Source organism: Leptopilina heterotoma, unplaced genomic scaffold, assembly GCF_015476425.1.
Source record: "Leptopilina heterotoma isolate Lh14 unplaced genomic scaffold, ASM1547642v1 Lhet_10, whole genome shotgun sequence".
Taxonomy (NCBI): domain Eukaryota; kingdom Metazoa; phylum Arthropoda; class Insecta; order Hymenoptera; family Figitidae; genus Leptopilina; species Leptopilina heterotoma.
The window spans coordinates 73,710-90,312 of record NW_025110813.1 but is presented as its reverse complement, the minus strand read 5'-3'; positions in this window follow the sequence as shown (position 1 = coordinate 90,312).

Sequence of the window (16,603 nt, the reverse complement as noted above, 5' to 3'; positions counted from 1 at the left end):
TTGACCACTTTGTTTTGCTCTCTTTTCTATAGTATATATGAATTTTTCTTGCTTTGTTTTTGAAATAAAATTAGGTACCTACTTCGTTTTAATTTCAGAGGATAATTTTAGTAAACAGTAATGTATAGGAATAGTTGTACCAAAATGAGAAAAATTATTTGATATATATTCGGAAAGTATTTTTAGTGCAGATCTTGAAGATATTCTAAGCAGGTAGAGTAAAATATCAGTGTCTCACTAAGACAGTTTTGACTGCAGGTACTAAAAGATTATTCTATCTTTTTTAAATGTGGTTTTACTTACTTTAAATTTGATTTAATTATACAATTATGTAACTAATTATTAGTTAAATTTTTACTACAATTTTAAATAAATCGAACATAATTATTAGTACAAATTTTACTGACTTTTAGAAGTCTTTTGTTATAAAGTTATAATATTAAAAAGTAATTAATAATAAGTACTATAAAATGATTAATATTTAGTTGAAAAATTAAAAAATAGTCAAATTTGACTAATTAAAATTAGTTACAATAAATTTTATTTATTTTAACTTTTAACACATACTAAAAGTAGTTTTAACAAATCATTTTTTAAGTTGTAAATTAATAAGTTATGAATATAATTAATAGTTATGACTATCAAAGAAAAACTGCACAGTAATATTTTCTATTTACAAAATTAAAGCCTAAACTGCATGTTCAGAATTTCTGAAAACTTTTACAACTTTTCGAGTATATGTTAAGTAAATGGCGCGTAACACATTATAGCATCCATCCCCTCAATTGTTACTGAACTTTTTAATTTTACTTCCTCATAGAGGAAGTATTGTAATACCGAAATTTTTCGAGTTCGATTTTTTGACATATCTTTATGTTATTTGACCTCAGGAGTTCAAAAATGACATTTTTAAAAAATGTCATTCCGTATGTGTGTGTGTGTGTGTAAACATCACATTTTCATAAATATCTCGAAATCATGAAGAGCTTTTGGGTTGAATTTTTTTTTAAATTGTAGATCTCACCTGCGGACATAAAATGAGAGTACTTTGAGATAGATTAATAAAGTTTAACTAAATTTTTTTTGGATTTTTAATTTTGCAAAAAAAACGTTTTTTGCCCATAACTTTAAAAAAATGTTAGGACACCTATAAATGTTTTTCCATAATTTTGTAGAGTTTTTTTAGACGCATCTTTTGAGCTCCAATTGAACATTTTTCGTCCATATTAACTGGAGATATTAAACTTTTAAAAATTCAAAATTTTGGAAAATAAGACTTTTTTGACAATTTTGTTGAAAAATGTAGAAGTAATCTTAAAATTATCGTTACCAACTTGTAGAGCTTCAAAACACGCTTCGATTGACCTATTTTTGAACCTAATTCGCTAATAAATTTCGAAATTATTGGTATTTTAAAAACCAAAAATTGTGGAAAATGACATTTTCTCAACTTTTTTGTTTGAAAATTTTTGTTTAACTATTAAACTATTATAACTATATTGTAGAGTATTTAAAAATACATTAAAAACTTTATAGGTTTTACTTTATAAATATAGTAAAACCTATTCTAACCTATTTCTAATTCAGCCAGCTAATTACCGAAATTATAGATATCATTTTCTGGAGTTAAAAATTGAATTCCGTTTGAAGTTTAAATAAATCAAATTCCCTATTCTTTCAGTAACTAATTCTCTTTTTTACAAAGAGCAAAAAATATTCTAAATTCAAATACAAATTAAATATTTAAACAAAAATATAAATTTAAAATTTTTGAAACTAATTCAGTCTGTAGTTCTTTTCCCCTTATTAGTACCGAAATAAAAAATAAATAAAAAATTAAAATCAGATTGTAAATTTTAATCAAAAATTGAGGTAAATAACGTGAAAGATAATTTATAGTAAAATTTGCAATTACTTCTTTTTTATGCCGTTTTTTACTGATATTTTCTTTTAGAAGAAAATTTACGGATGTAAATTTTGATTTATGAATTCGTGTCACATCATGTAGTTTAAAACTACATTATGCGAGGTATACCCTCGAGCGAGTAGCGGTTGTAAATTACATTTTACTTCAGGAGTTTAGTGACCTCACAAAAATAAGAATTTCGCGCAAAAGAATTTTAATCATATTCGTTAAACGAATATATATGTATAAATAAAAATTCTGTGTACACAAGACTGCAATAAAGTTTTCGCGTGTCTTATCCATTTGTCTTAAAATTTTTAATTTATAATTACTTTTTAATTTGTTTTCAATTGAGTAGGATATATGTGTACAATTTAAATCAAACGAAAAAGAGAGTGATGACCTTATTAATTATTTGTTTAATTAAGAAAAGAAGTGTATATCATAATTTGCACATCATTAAAAATATTTATGTACGATACATATATCATATGTTTGTGTATATGTGGAGGGATAATTTTAGTATGTGCGATGATGATAATAATAAAAGTGTGTTACATAATGAGATCGAGTTATCTCTCGACTAAAAAAAAGGAAAGTTTCTTTAAAAGTTTTATAAGGTGTTTTAAATTGTAACGAAATGAAAACGTTTATCGAGAAACATCTAGAGAGAAAAGAATTATTATTAAGTGTTATTTCAAGTTGACAAACAAGTTTTTTTTCTCTGAATATGTTTATAAAAATTGTAATTGTGTTAGTATGTTGCATTTGTAATCATATACACCAATTATCAGGAGAAAAAAAATATATGTATTCAACTGATGAAATTTCCCGCAAATAGAAAATAAGTTATTAATTATTATTCAGTAGCTTTATTAGTTTAAATAACGTCGACTAATTTTTGTTCTTAGAAAAATTGCATGATTATGAAATAAAAAAAATTTGACTAATTTCCTTTTCTTAATTTTTTATAATTAAAAAAATTGATTAATTAATAATAAATTAATATAAAAAATATGTGACGCACTTCTAGGAGCGGTGCTAAGATGCAAAAATTTTTAGGTTGTTTGTAATTTTTTGAACGAAAGTACACAAAGAGAGTACACCCTTTATATAAATCAGTGATGCTTAATTCTTTATTACGTCTTAAATAATAATTAAAAGCTGATTTTAGTTTCACATACTTAATCAGAAAATTGTAATTAAGATAAAAAAACACAAATATTACATTAAAATTTTTTGTTTCTTAGGTACCTTTCTTCATAGCGCGTCACATATAATAAAAAAGTGTAATAATTAATAAATAAATTAATTTTGTAAAAAAATCTATTTAGAAAAATATTTCTGCAAAATTGTTTTATTTAATTAACAGTTTTTTTTATTTCATTGATTGAATATTTTAATATTCATCTATATTTGTAATGGTTTACTAATATATGGTGGATATCACGTCAAAACTCCACCCAAAAAAAAAAATGTTGTCCAATTATTCCCAAATTTTTTTTATGATATGCCCTATAGGTTAGTAATTTATCATATAAATTTTTTTGAATTTTATAAAAAATTGTCCAAGGGGGAGGGGGTAGAAGTTCTGAACTTTTGCGTGACGCGCTCCAATTTGATTATTTCTTATAATTAGAGGAAAAAATTTAAAAAAAAATTAGAATATGGGTTTTTTAGATTTTTTCATGGGCTTTCGAATGGCAAAGTCTATTTTCAAAAATTTTTTTATTTTGACATAAATTTTGAAAAAATAAAAATAAATTTTCACTTTTCGCATCTTTGGGTTCATTTTTTCTTTTTCCTTTTATTTTTAAATGAAAGCTGAGCTTTTTTCTGATGAAATACTTGTTTTCCAAAAAACCGTTTTTTTTTGTTTTCGAGAAATGAATTTTTGAATATAGCGCATCACGTCGTCGCGCCGCAATTTAATTTATAAAACGTTACAATGAACTATTTTCTGCATTTTACAGGGTTTAGACTGACATTAGAACAATATAATGCCTGCATTATAGTTTTTTTTTTATTTTTTTAAATTAAAAAAAATATTTATTTTTTAAAATTTTTAACAAAATTTAAAAAAAATTTTTTTTAGACTTTTATTTTTAATTTAATGCCTACAATTTATTTATTTTCATTTCTAAATTAAAAAAAAGCGAAGAGAAAAATAAAATACAGGCATTAAATTAAAAATAAAATTGCAAAAAAATTTTGTTAAAAATTTAAAAAAATAAATATTTTTTTTAATTTAAAAAAATAAAAAAAAAACTATAATGCAGGCATTATATTGTTCTAATGTCAGTCTCAACCCTGTAAAATGCAGAAAATAGTTCATTGTCACGTTTTATAAATTAAATTGTGGCGCGACGACGTGATGCGCTATATTCAAAAATTCATTTCTCGAAAACAAAAAAAAACGGTTTTTTTGAAAACAAGTATTTCATCAGAAAAAAGCTCAGCTTTCATTTAAAAATAAAAGGAAAAAGAAAAAATGAACCCAAAGATGCGAAAAGTGAAAATTTATTTTTATTTTTTCAAAATTTATGTCAAAATAAAAAAATTTTTGAAAATAGACTTTGCCATTCGAAAGCCCATGAAAAAATCTAAAAAACCCATATTCTAATTTTTTTTTAAATTTTTTCCTCTAATTATAAGAAATAATCAAAGTGGAGCGCGTCACGCAAAAGTTCAGAACTTCTACCCCCTCCCCCTTGGACAATTTTTTATAAAATTCAAAAAAATTTATATGATAAATTACTAACCTATAGGGCATATCATAAAAAAAATTTGGGAATAATTGGACAACATTTTTTTTTTGGGTGGAGTTTTGACGTGATATCCACCATATACATGAATTTACACCGGAATTAGCAATAATTCTTTAATTTATTATTTTTAGACTGTTTGTTGCTCTAATAGGTTTGAATATTTTTCTCATTTAACGCTAATCTGTATTACATAGTATAGCACATTTGCATCCGTGAAATTACAAAATCTAAATGAGTCACTCGACAAGTATATTCTTCTGAAAGAAAACGCAGTTTTTTTCCAGATATAAATCGTTACATATTATGTATCTAATTTTTTTCATCTGCGACGTGAATTATTTAGGCCACGAGTTTACACGACTATTCATACCTTTTTGACACTTTTTTTCACCACATACAATTATGTAGCTACTATTTTTATAAATATGACACTTATTACGTTAAAAAAGCCATGAATAATATTGTTTAAGTCGCGATTGTAAATTTTAATTTATTTAGTGGAGAAATTGATTTTAAAAATCTAAAAAAATTGAAGACCATAAAAATATCGCAAATAATTATAAAATAATATTGCAAATAAAGTAAATTAAAAAAACTATTACGAACATTTTATAACACTTTTGATACTATTTTTTATTTCTAAATTCAGCTCGAGTCTTGTAATAAAGACCGGAATTTGGCAATATTATATAAGTAAATTGCTTCTTGTTATGAATTTTTAAATTAGAAAAAATAAAACACGGTATATGACAAATACATAATTTACGATATGCAAGGCACATTTTTTTCTCGCACTTCATTTACCAGCGGTGACTTTAATCGATTATTAATTTGAAAGCGAATTTTTCGATTTCGTGAAGATTACTTATATGAAAATATTTAATTAATTCAACTTTTTAAATTATTCAACTTATTTTAAATTACTTTTTTAAATTATTAAGTGAGGAGGATATTTATTGCTTTATATGAAGAATTATAAGGACGCAGAAAGAAAATTGTTTTATTGTCTTAAAAATTGTGTATGATTTTTGTTTTTGATTTATGTTATTAAGCAACCTGATGATTTTTGAAAAATACAATTATTCGACGATTTTCAGTTTTGAATGAATAGAATCAATATATAGTTTGAATCAGAGAATCAATTTTGAAACAATAGAGATTTTTCCTCTTGCAATTTGCGGCTTAGACAGTCAATGACCGATATTATTTCCTTTATTCTCGAGTTATCGGAAGTTTGGTCTAAATTCGAAAGCTGTCTGACACGTTGATCGGATCACATTTGTGAATCAGTTTCTATATTTACTTCCCATGTGGAGGTTTCAGGAAGTGATATGTATATACTTTGTAGTATAAATTTTATTTATCAATGATTTAATAGTATTGAAGAAAATTTTTGGAAATTATTTTTTGCCTTATATCTGAAGTTTGCCAAATTACTTCTCTATAGGAAACGGTCTTGCACCAATATTAAATTCTGTATTTAGATTTGAAGCTTGGAATATTGGTTCTTTTCTTTTAGTTTGAAAATTGGTTTGTTTTATAAATTAATCTTGAACTATGGTACAATATTTAAAATTAAGGATTAGCATTGATTAACAAAAACAAAAAAAAATTGGTTAAAAATTGGTTTTCTGTATTGATCTTTGGCCAATATTGGTCCTGTATTAAAATATTTGAACCTTTATAATTAGTTTCTGGAATTCTGGTTAAATTTGGTTCTGTATAAAAAATATGAATTTGCTTCTTCATTATTTGAACTACTTGGACCAATATTTAAAGTTATGACTTAGAATTTATTGACAGAAACAAAAACTTGGTTAAAAATTGTTTTTCTGTATTAGGAATTAATCTTGGGCCAATATTGGTCCAGAATTGAATTTCGGAACTTAGAATTCATTTTTACATTTCTGGTTAAAAATTAGCTCTGTATAAAAAGTATAAATTGGTCCACAGTAATTTTAATTTGAAACTTTGTTGAAAATTGGTTCTTTCAATGTTCTTGGATAATTATTGGCCCAAAATTACTTGGGCCAATAATTATACCAACTTCTCCTACATGCAACCAACCAAAAATTTGTTTGAAACAAAAAAAATTTGTCTTCAACAACAAAAAATATTTCTACCATTGTCGATTATTATTGTAGTTGTATATTTTCTTCCATAAAAAAAATAACGCTTATGACTTTGTTAAATCCTTAAAAAATACTTTATTTAATTAAAGTGTTTTTACATTGAATCGATAACTATATCTGTAGAATAAAATTTTATCGTGAGAACTTTCAATTGTTCCTCAGATTGTCACGGTAAATGTATATAATAAAGGTAATTCTTCTTTATTTCTTCAAGAAGAGATGCGAGGAGATTTCTGATAGAGTGAAACAGGTTGCCCACCCAATGAAGCGAGTAACCTGTCTTATCAGAGGTGACGGTCTCTTGGTATGAGAGAAAGAGTGAGAGAGAGAGGACTTGTTTAAACCACCTCATTAATATAAATGTGTTCAGGTTAATGGAACCTCGATGAACAATAGCAAGGTTAAAACTCGATCAATTCTCTCACTATTAGTGAACTATAAAATAAATGTAACACAACATCGCACTCCTGACCATGACAGCGAATTTCTTTATTGTGCTAGGTCATATTTTCCAATTACACTGAATATTTTATCACTCTTTACACTGTAAAAAATTTAGGGAGTTAACGGACTCGGGAGTTGGGAGTGAAATTTTTCGAGTTAAAAATCAACTCCAAAAGAGAGTTAATTTCTAACTCCCTTCATTCAACACCCGAGCGAGTTATTTTTTCCATGGAGAGTTAGCATTTGAGTGTTAAATTTTAACTCTCTTTATTTAACTCCCCTGGCATTAACTCCCCAATGGGTGCGACTTTTATAGACCCCCTGGGGGGAGTTAAAATTTAACTCCCTTTTTTACAGTGTACGAGAATTATCATTTTTTTGTAAATTAGAAATATTTTTTATTTTGTTATGTGAAAGGAAAAAATTTCCATCTTTTGCAAAATTTGGAAAAATTTTACTTTTTTGAAACTTGAAAAGCTTTTTATATTATATTCTCAGAGTTTTTAAATTAAAATTTTTTTTATATAAGGTAACAAATGTATAATAACTTTTACTACTTAAACATTAAGACCCAAACCGTTTTGAATTTCTGTCAACTTGTACTATTTTCCGGGAATCGATTATGTAATTTAATTTCTACTTTGACTTTCATTTTATCTTTCACTTTCGAAGATTTTGAATTTCACATTCATTTACACTTTGACAATGTTTCATTTTCCTTTCGATTTTAATTTTGTTAGATTTTTATTTTCACTTTCATTTTCAGTTTGATATTTTTCTAATTACACTTTCATTTTGATGAATTTTATTTTCACTTTATATCTAAGTGAAAGTAAAAATAAAAATTTTAATAGACTTCTAATTACACTTTCACATTATCAGATTTCATTTTCATTTTCTATGAAAGTGAATATGAAAATAAAAATTATTTAAAGTAATAGTAAAAATGAAAGTGAAAATAAAAATCTGTCAAAAGTGAATGTGAAAATGAAAATCAAAATAAAAATTAAATTACAATATTGATCCCCAGAATAAATACTAAGTTGAAAATATATTTTACTAATTTTTATGAAAATTTACTCTGGAAATAACAATTATTAATGTCAAATTTTCCTTTTTCCAGAGTTAATTATTGTATTTAATTTTTATTTTAATTTTCCTCCTACGTATTTTATAATTTGCTATTAAAAAATTTTATTTCCAGAGTAAATTTTACTATTTCTGAAATAAATTTTTCATAATTTTTATAAAGAAATTTTCTTCGGAAATAATTCTGTAAATAAAAGTTTTTAATAGTTAATTTTACTATTTTTTAAGGAAATTTTACCAAGTCAGGTAAAAATATTTTTTTGATATTTTATTATATAATTAGTATTTTTATTACAAGTTTGAAAGCAATAATCTGAATCATCTGTTGTTAATTTTTACATATATGCTTTTTGTAAATAGTTATTTTTCCGAATATAGGCGTAAAAGGGAATTATATTACATCTGCTTATATTCCTATATGTATAATAAAAAAAATTCCAGTTACGAAAACTCATTTCATTTTTTAATACATTTATTACATGAATTAAGTGTCCCTGGTTCCATAATATAATATATGACTCTTATGAAATTAAAGATTCCTGTCGCAGATGTGAAATTATGTACATTTCTTTAAAAATTTGAGGTTCTTCTTTATTCAGTGTCTGGTCGCATTTGATTGGATGAGAAATTCTAAAACAGAATTTCTAATAAGGTTTTTGTTAAGTTTAGAAAAAAGGTTCATATTATAAAACACTTAATATTTGCATATTTTAGGAACTTTTTTTACTCTTCAAATTTAAATTAATTAAAAGCAACTAATTTGATCAGTTAAATATAGTTACTGATTCAAATAGCATACATAGAAAAAAACAGAAACCACTTGCATCTTAAAATAAAAATCATTGAAAATTAGCCTATTTCTAAGCTTAAAACCAAATTAACTCAATTTTAGGACTTAAAATTATACTCTCAGGGTTAAAATTTAGTCAAAAATGATTCTATTTTTTGGTAACTACTTCAATTAATTAAATTTGACAATTTTTTTATTAGACTATTTTCTATTAATAATTAGTTACTTCTTACCAATAATTATTTTCTACTATTTGCTGAAACAAAAAAAGACAGTCGAGTACGGAAGTGATTAAAAAAGGACAGATTAAGAAGAAGAAAATTAATGTTGGAAATTCACAATCTCACTAAAACAATTTTCATGGAGATACCAAATTGATTTCAAATTGGATCCTCGATTAAATTTGATTCACATTTTGTAAACAGTGAACATTAATATATATTTTATTTTGGTTGAGTATCATATATTTTTAAATAATGAATAATAAAAGTTGGGGGAAGAATAAATGAGAAGAATTTTTGAATGGTAACGTCTCATTAAATTGATTCGAGACTTATTAGAGGAGATATTATAGAAGATTGGAATATAGTGTATTGAGAAGACAAGAAACCCTTCCACAAGACTATGCTCGTTAATCACCTCGATCCATGTAGAAGCTGGACATCTGTGAGATTCCCAAGACATACACCTACTCTCTCACATATGTGGACGGTTTTGCGAATGGGAATATTTCCAGGTGAAGGGCGAATAGGATATTCAGTGCCGGATGAATTATTTTGTTATTTTATCAATATATGTATGTACATAAATATAGATTAAATACTAATTGAATATGACAAATACTGTATATTACAATTATAAGACTCTCTAAAACTAAATTGGTTGAAAATAACTAATTGGTGGTAAAATCTTGGCTTTTTTTGCTTTACGAATTATGGTCAAAGAACTTATTAGTAAAAAAAATAATTAATATTATTTACTGGATAAAAATATCTAATTGTCAGTAAAATCTTGGCTGCTTTAGTACTATTTCCTAAACTGCGATTGTAAATTTTAATTTATTTAGTGGAGAAATTAATTCTAAGACTCTAAAAAACTTGAAGACCATAAAAATAATTATAAAATAGTCGCAAATAAAGTAAATTAAAAATTGAGATCCGTCTATATTAATTGTTAAACTCCCTAGATTCAATGTCTGATTATAAATAATTATGTGGAAGGACAAACATCTTTCGATTCAATATGGAGATGCAACTCTCCACCTGCGAACGCCAAGGTCACCGCTGGATGACAGTTCCGTTGACAGAATTAGATCCCACGCTACCTACACACTAAAAAAAAAGTTTTACTTTTAGCCTATTTTTTAGGCTGAATTTAAGATGTAAACGGAGTCAGCCCCGTTAAACAAGGACAGACTTATGTGAAATACATGGGCTGAATTTAAGGTGTAAACGGAGTCAGACTTTTTTTTTTACTGTGTAGTGATGATCTTGGCGTTTTCAAGTGGGAAAATTAAACCACTATTTTAACTCTTAAAATTTTTTATAATTAAAAGAATGTTATTGTGAGAATAATTTAAATTGTGTTTTAGTGCACATTTATAACGCTTTTTATTTGAGCACAAAACATATTATTTGTAAATAAATAAAGTGCGACTATTTGCAACCATTACGATCATTTTATGACACTTTTGATACTATTTTTTATTTCTAAATTCATCCGAGGCTTGAAATTTTACAAATTGAATTAATTACAAAAAATGTTAGTTATTTTTATTTTCCACATAACCTAAAAGTGAATTGTCATTATCAACCGTTTGATTAGTGGAAATGTTACTATTTGAATCAGTGATTTTCTTTTTACTAAATCAAATTATTAACTTTTAACTAATTTGAATTTAGACAGTTACAGTATAATGTCACTTATCACAGTTTTTCTAAGGATATCAAATTGAGACAAAAAACGTATCAAAATTGTTGCGAATTAATGTTTTGATTCCTTTTTTTGTTTTAATTTGATATCCTTAGAAAAACTGTGTCTAATTAATTATTGTTTAATATACAGTATGTATTGTATTGTTAAAATAACAAATACATAAATACTTGTTTAAAAACACAAAATTATTCAATTTGAATGATATCGTAACATTCACTTTATTTTATAATAATCATTGTTTTCACTTCCATGAAGTCATGTTTCGTTTTCTCGGTTTCAACTGCATTTCGCTTTGTTTATAATAGCCAATATTTCAGAATGTGGTTAATGCTCTCTTTGATCAAGGGAATGGATTAATTTTCAATCAATTTACGGTGGTGCGAGTGTAAAGCAACCACTGTGTATTTTTTTCTATTTTTTCAACAAAGATATTCATATTCCTATATTACTCAATTATGAGTTTCTATTTCATCGTTTCGCAACGGAGATTCTATTTTACATCCCGCGATATATATATAACCAATATAAGAAATGTTGCTTTCAATTATATTAGGTTCACATGAATTTTGCTGTTTAAAATTTTATTTTACTATTTTCTCTTTTTCATTTTGCAAAATATCACAATTTTGCTTTTCATTTGATGAAAAATAAAAATGCACTAAATACCAAAGTGCATTTTTAAAAATGAGAAAACTTTGAAGAAGATTTATTAATTTGATTTTGGGGTAATGTTTCTCCAAAGAATTTTGACAAAGATTAAATAATAATTTCATGTGTTGAAATTAAAATGAAATAAGAACCTCAATTAGTATTGCAGAAACAATTTTACATTATTATTTATTATTAACATTTTTTATAATAATTATTATTTTGCTTTGTTGTATTAGAGGAAGTATTTAATTATCTATCAGAGTGAAAAATGTTAGAATCAAATCAAAATTATAAGTGTATTCCTGTGTTAAAACAGGGAGTTTAAAAAGAAATAGACGTTCCTGACTTTATTCCTTGTACTTTATGAGTGCAATGTTTACCTTTCGAAGCAGCATAAATGCATAAATTTAACTTTCTGTGAGAATAGCATACAGCTCTCAGTAAATCCTGCTTCAAATTATCAAAAGGTTGAATAAACCATAATAAAAATCATGTAATTTATAATATAAATTCGTCTTTTTTAAGGACATTGTTCTAGTTCTTATCGAAAACGTGATTCCACTTGTAGATACTCTCCTGTAGGGTTCTTTCAAAGTGAATTTAATGGATGTGGTTAAAAATTTTAATAGTTAATGTTTTCTTAAATATTGATTTATTAATTGTTAAGAAATAATTTATTTATTAAGACTATAAAGTATTAATGTTAATACTTGAGTATAATTAATTAATAACTATTAAATTAATAGTTATTAATTTAATAGTCCAAAAATGTTGTTTAGAAATATTTATAATTCAATTTATTAACTTTACCTGAATTTAACACAGTGTTTTTAATTAAAAACCTGTATCTGAATTTTACTTTTTTAAATAGATAAATATAGAGTAATTTTTATTTTTTTGTACAAAGCAAAACTTTTGTACTCAAAATTTTTGATCACTTTTTCCTACTTACGAATTCAATTTTGCCTAGCTAGAAGTTTAATTTACTAATTTTTACTAAAAATTTAGTAATTCGGAAATAGTAAAATTTACTCGGGAAAAAGTAAAAATTGACAGAAATGGACAAAATTGAAAATAGTTTATATTTCCCTATACGAAAGTATATATAAATGTTAAAATATTTATTTTTCCCGTTTTTGTTAATTCAGATGTTATTTTTAACATTTAATTAATTAAATTTATATTAAATAAATAAATATTTATAATGTATGAAAATTCTTCCCAATAATATTCTGTCTAATAATAATATTCCAACTAATAATTTAAACAGAAATATTCATGCACCCCTTTGTTTAGGTATATTTGTCAAAAAAAGAAGAAAATATGTCTAAATACCTGGAAAAATTTAATAACTGAAAAAATAAGTGTTGCATATTTCCAAGTATAATAATTTGCGGATAATTTACGGAATTTAACGAACACGTAAAAAGAGGGTTGGAACTGGTGTATAATGTAGATAAAAGGAAAAATGGTCCGAAGAGCTTTGAACGGCTTTTTTCCATGCGATTAAATCCTTCACGGATATTTCCTGCAACTATGCATATAATATTTTCTCTCTCTTTTTCTATCTCTTTCGACTCGAGGAAAATATCGGCAGCGATTTTACTTGTGTATTTACTTGGTTCAAAATATGGGGATAACGTTTATGCAATTATGGAATAGGAATTTTGATGAACGGCCGTTGAAGCGCGATAAACATGAAAGGGAAACCTCGGCTTTTAAAAAAGATCCCTTCGATTTCCACATGGACGATTCGCTTCTTCACAGATCTCTTGGTTGCGTGCGGTCGCTATTCCCAATAAGTATATTCTCTCTTTCTCTCTTTTCTCGCTATGCCCGAAAAGAATTCACTACTGCCGCGCGATATTTGCCCGAGTGGAAGGATAATATTTGTGGAACTCCCTCTATTTTGGCGATAAATACATTGAAAAAGGAAATAGAACCGAAGAAATTCCTTCTTTTTATGCCTCATCTTGATAGGATCTCGAAAACACTTTCTTTCGTTTACTTTTTTTCTCTTTTTCTCTTTTTTCTATCGAGAGAGAGAGATCTTAACGCCAGTTTGGTCATTTTATTATTTGGGCAATAATACCGAGGCTAAAAGTTTGATAAAAAAAAGTGACAAGTATTTGCTCTCTTCCAGTATTTGTGAAAAACTGTTGGAGAATTTTTTCAGTGAGAAATTTTTTTTTTATTTGTACGGAAAAAACGAGTGAAGTTACTATTTGGATACGAAAATCTGAAACGTCTGGAATTTATGTGCTTAGCTTATTTGTGGTAACTTTTACTATTTGCAGAGTGAAAATAATAAATATTATTATTTAAATTATTATAATAATAGTTCATAATTATTACTACAGACAGAAAAAATATTTTGTTAATTAAAAGAAATCAGTTTCTTAGTCTCGTTTTACTTCATCCAAAATAAATATTTCTTTGAATTAAAAAGAGGTTTTTTGATTGAAATAAAATTTCCTTGATTTAAACAAACTTTTTATAAATCCCAAGTTTGTCCTTTAAAGCAAAGAATTTTTTATATAGGGTACAAAGAAATAATTCTTTAATTAAAAGAAAACTAATATAGATTTAGAGAGAACAGAATCCTTTTGTTTAGAGTTAATTTTTTTTGAATAATTTGAATAGGTTTTAATGGCTTATAAAGAAAACATTTTTGTTACTATATTTTAGAAAATTAATTATAATAAGAAAAGCAAACGTTCGCAAAAAATATTAATTTTTTTTTTCTAATTTTTAGTAAAAGAAAAACTACTGAAATGTACTTAAAGCTTAATAAAATAACTGATTCAAAATTAGAGAGTAACTGTACAAATAATTTTGCACTTTCCCTAGAAAAATAAGGTTTAGAAAAAAAATTGTTTCTAAATTAGAAAAATATATTCTACTTTTCAATTATACGAATCTAATTTTTTATATGAAATAAATTTATCCGAGAGTGCAAAAAGTTTTGTAAAATTCAATAAATCTTCAATAAATCCGTTCTTATATATATTTAATCAATAAATGTTAATATCCTTGCTTTGATGTAATATTGATAATGATCTGTATAAATGTGGGTCGAGTCATTCTAGAAGAAACTGTCAATTCACATAAGCAGGATTCATTCGATTCACTTTCGTTTTCAATGTAAATAAAACCATTATATTCTTTTTGAAAAAATTATGAAGAAAAAAATACATTTTTTTGCTTATTTAAAGAAAGTGATAAAAGTTTGCAAGGAAAAGAGATTTTAGGTTACATGATACGATTCATAAATCATAAAAAATTATATGCAAATCACGCAAAGAAACATGAGAGTTTAAATGTTACGTTGCACTATTTCTTTGGGTTTAAAAAAATGAATATATTAACTTTATATTATTAATTTATAAATGTGAATAAATAAATAATACATAAAGAAATTACCAAAATAGAAAATTTGTGAACTAAGAAAAACAATATCAATTAAATTTAAATTCTATTTGATTGAAATACTGAAATTATAGGTTTAAATACAATTTAATTGACCACAAAAAAGCTATTATTTAAAGTAAGCTATTATTTGAATCAAATAAATTTTTTTTCAGTATAGTTTACAATTTTTTTAATTTTTTGTTAATGTGTATGTTTATATTTTTGCATTTTTTTTAAATTTCTTTATTATATACATACATATAAAGTTATACATATATATATATATATATATATGTGTATGATTTTACTGACAATTTTTTTGGATCGAACTTTTTTGTCTATACTGAAAGAGAGCGCATCGTGATAAAAATCAGCATCGGTATCGCGCATATAAATCTTTTTGGGGGGGAAAATAAAAAAAAAGTATATAATGTTTTATACGCCATAAATTGTCCAAGCCCGTGAATTCCCTAAAGATCGCTAGCCGTTCTGGAACATGCTTATAAATAAAGTGCTAATAGGCAACATAATATTCTATATATGTGTATAGTATCGAATTCTTTCTTTTCTTCTTTTTTTTGTCTTTCTTTTTGTTTAAAAAAAACTAGTTTAGGGCCGTTTGAAAAATTTTAAATGATGATGACTAGTGTTTATTATCCAAAGTGTTTATTAAATGTCAAAATTATATATATTGCATTTTTATGCAAAACACATAATTAATGTGAAATTCTTTGTATTTAAATTGGACCTTAAAAAAGAATGTGATTAAAATTCATTGCAATTTTGTTCAATTTTTGCATTAATTGCATTTTAAATTTATTCACTTCAAAAAATTGATGCGAAATTTATATTAATATTAACTGATATTAATTTATTTTTAATATAATTATTTATATAATTGGTAATATAATTATTTATTAATCATTGGATTATTAATATAAATATTGGTACAATTGTTAATGATTTAATTATTAATAAATTATTTTGATTTAATTACTAATTATTTATATACCTAATTCATGATTAATATTAAAAAATTGATATAAATTAACGTAAATTAAATTTTCTTCTATTTCCAAAACTATTTTATAATTAATGATTAATTGTTTTCTTTAATTGGCCTCAATTTGTTCATAGCGTTTTATAATAATGTTTGAAATTTTTGTTTTTTTTTTCAATTTCTATTTGTGAATCGCGTAATCGTGTGAACTTTTAATGAAAAAATTGGAAACTGTTTCTTTAAATTCAGATGAGATAATCGATTATGTCATGGGATTAACGATTTTTTTACGATATTATGGTGCAATTGTAATTTTATGAAGAAAAAAAAATTCGCATTTTGCAATAATGATTATTATCAATGTATAGTATTGTTTGAATCATGTGATAAGAGGAAATAAGTAACGCTAAGTGATAAAAAGATAAGTAAGACAAGTTTAATTCATGGTGAAAATAACAACAAGTGAATTGTAACATT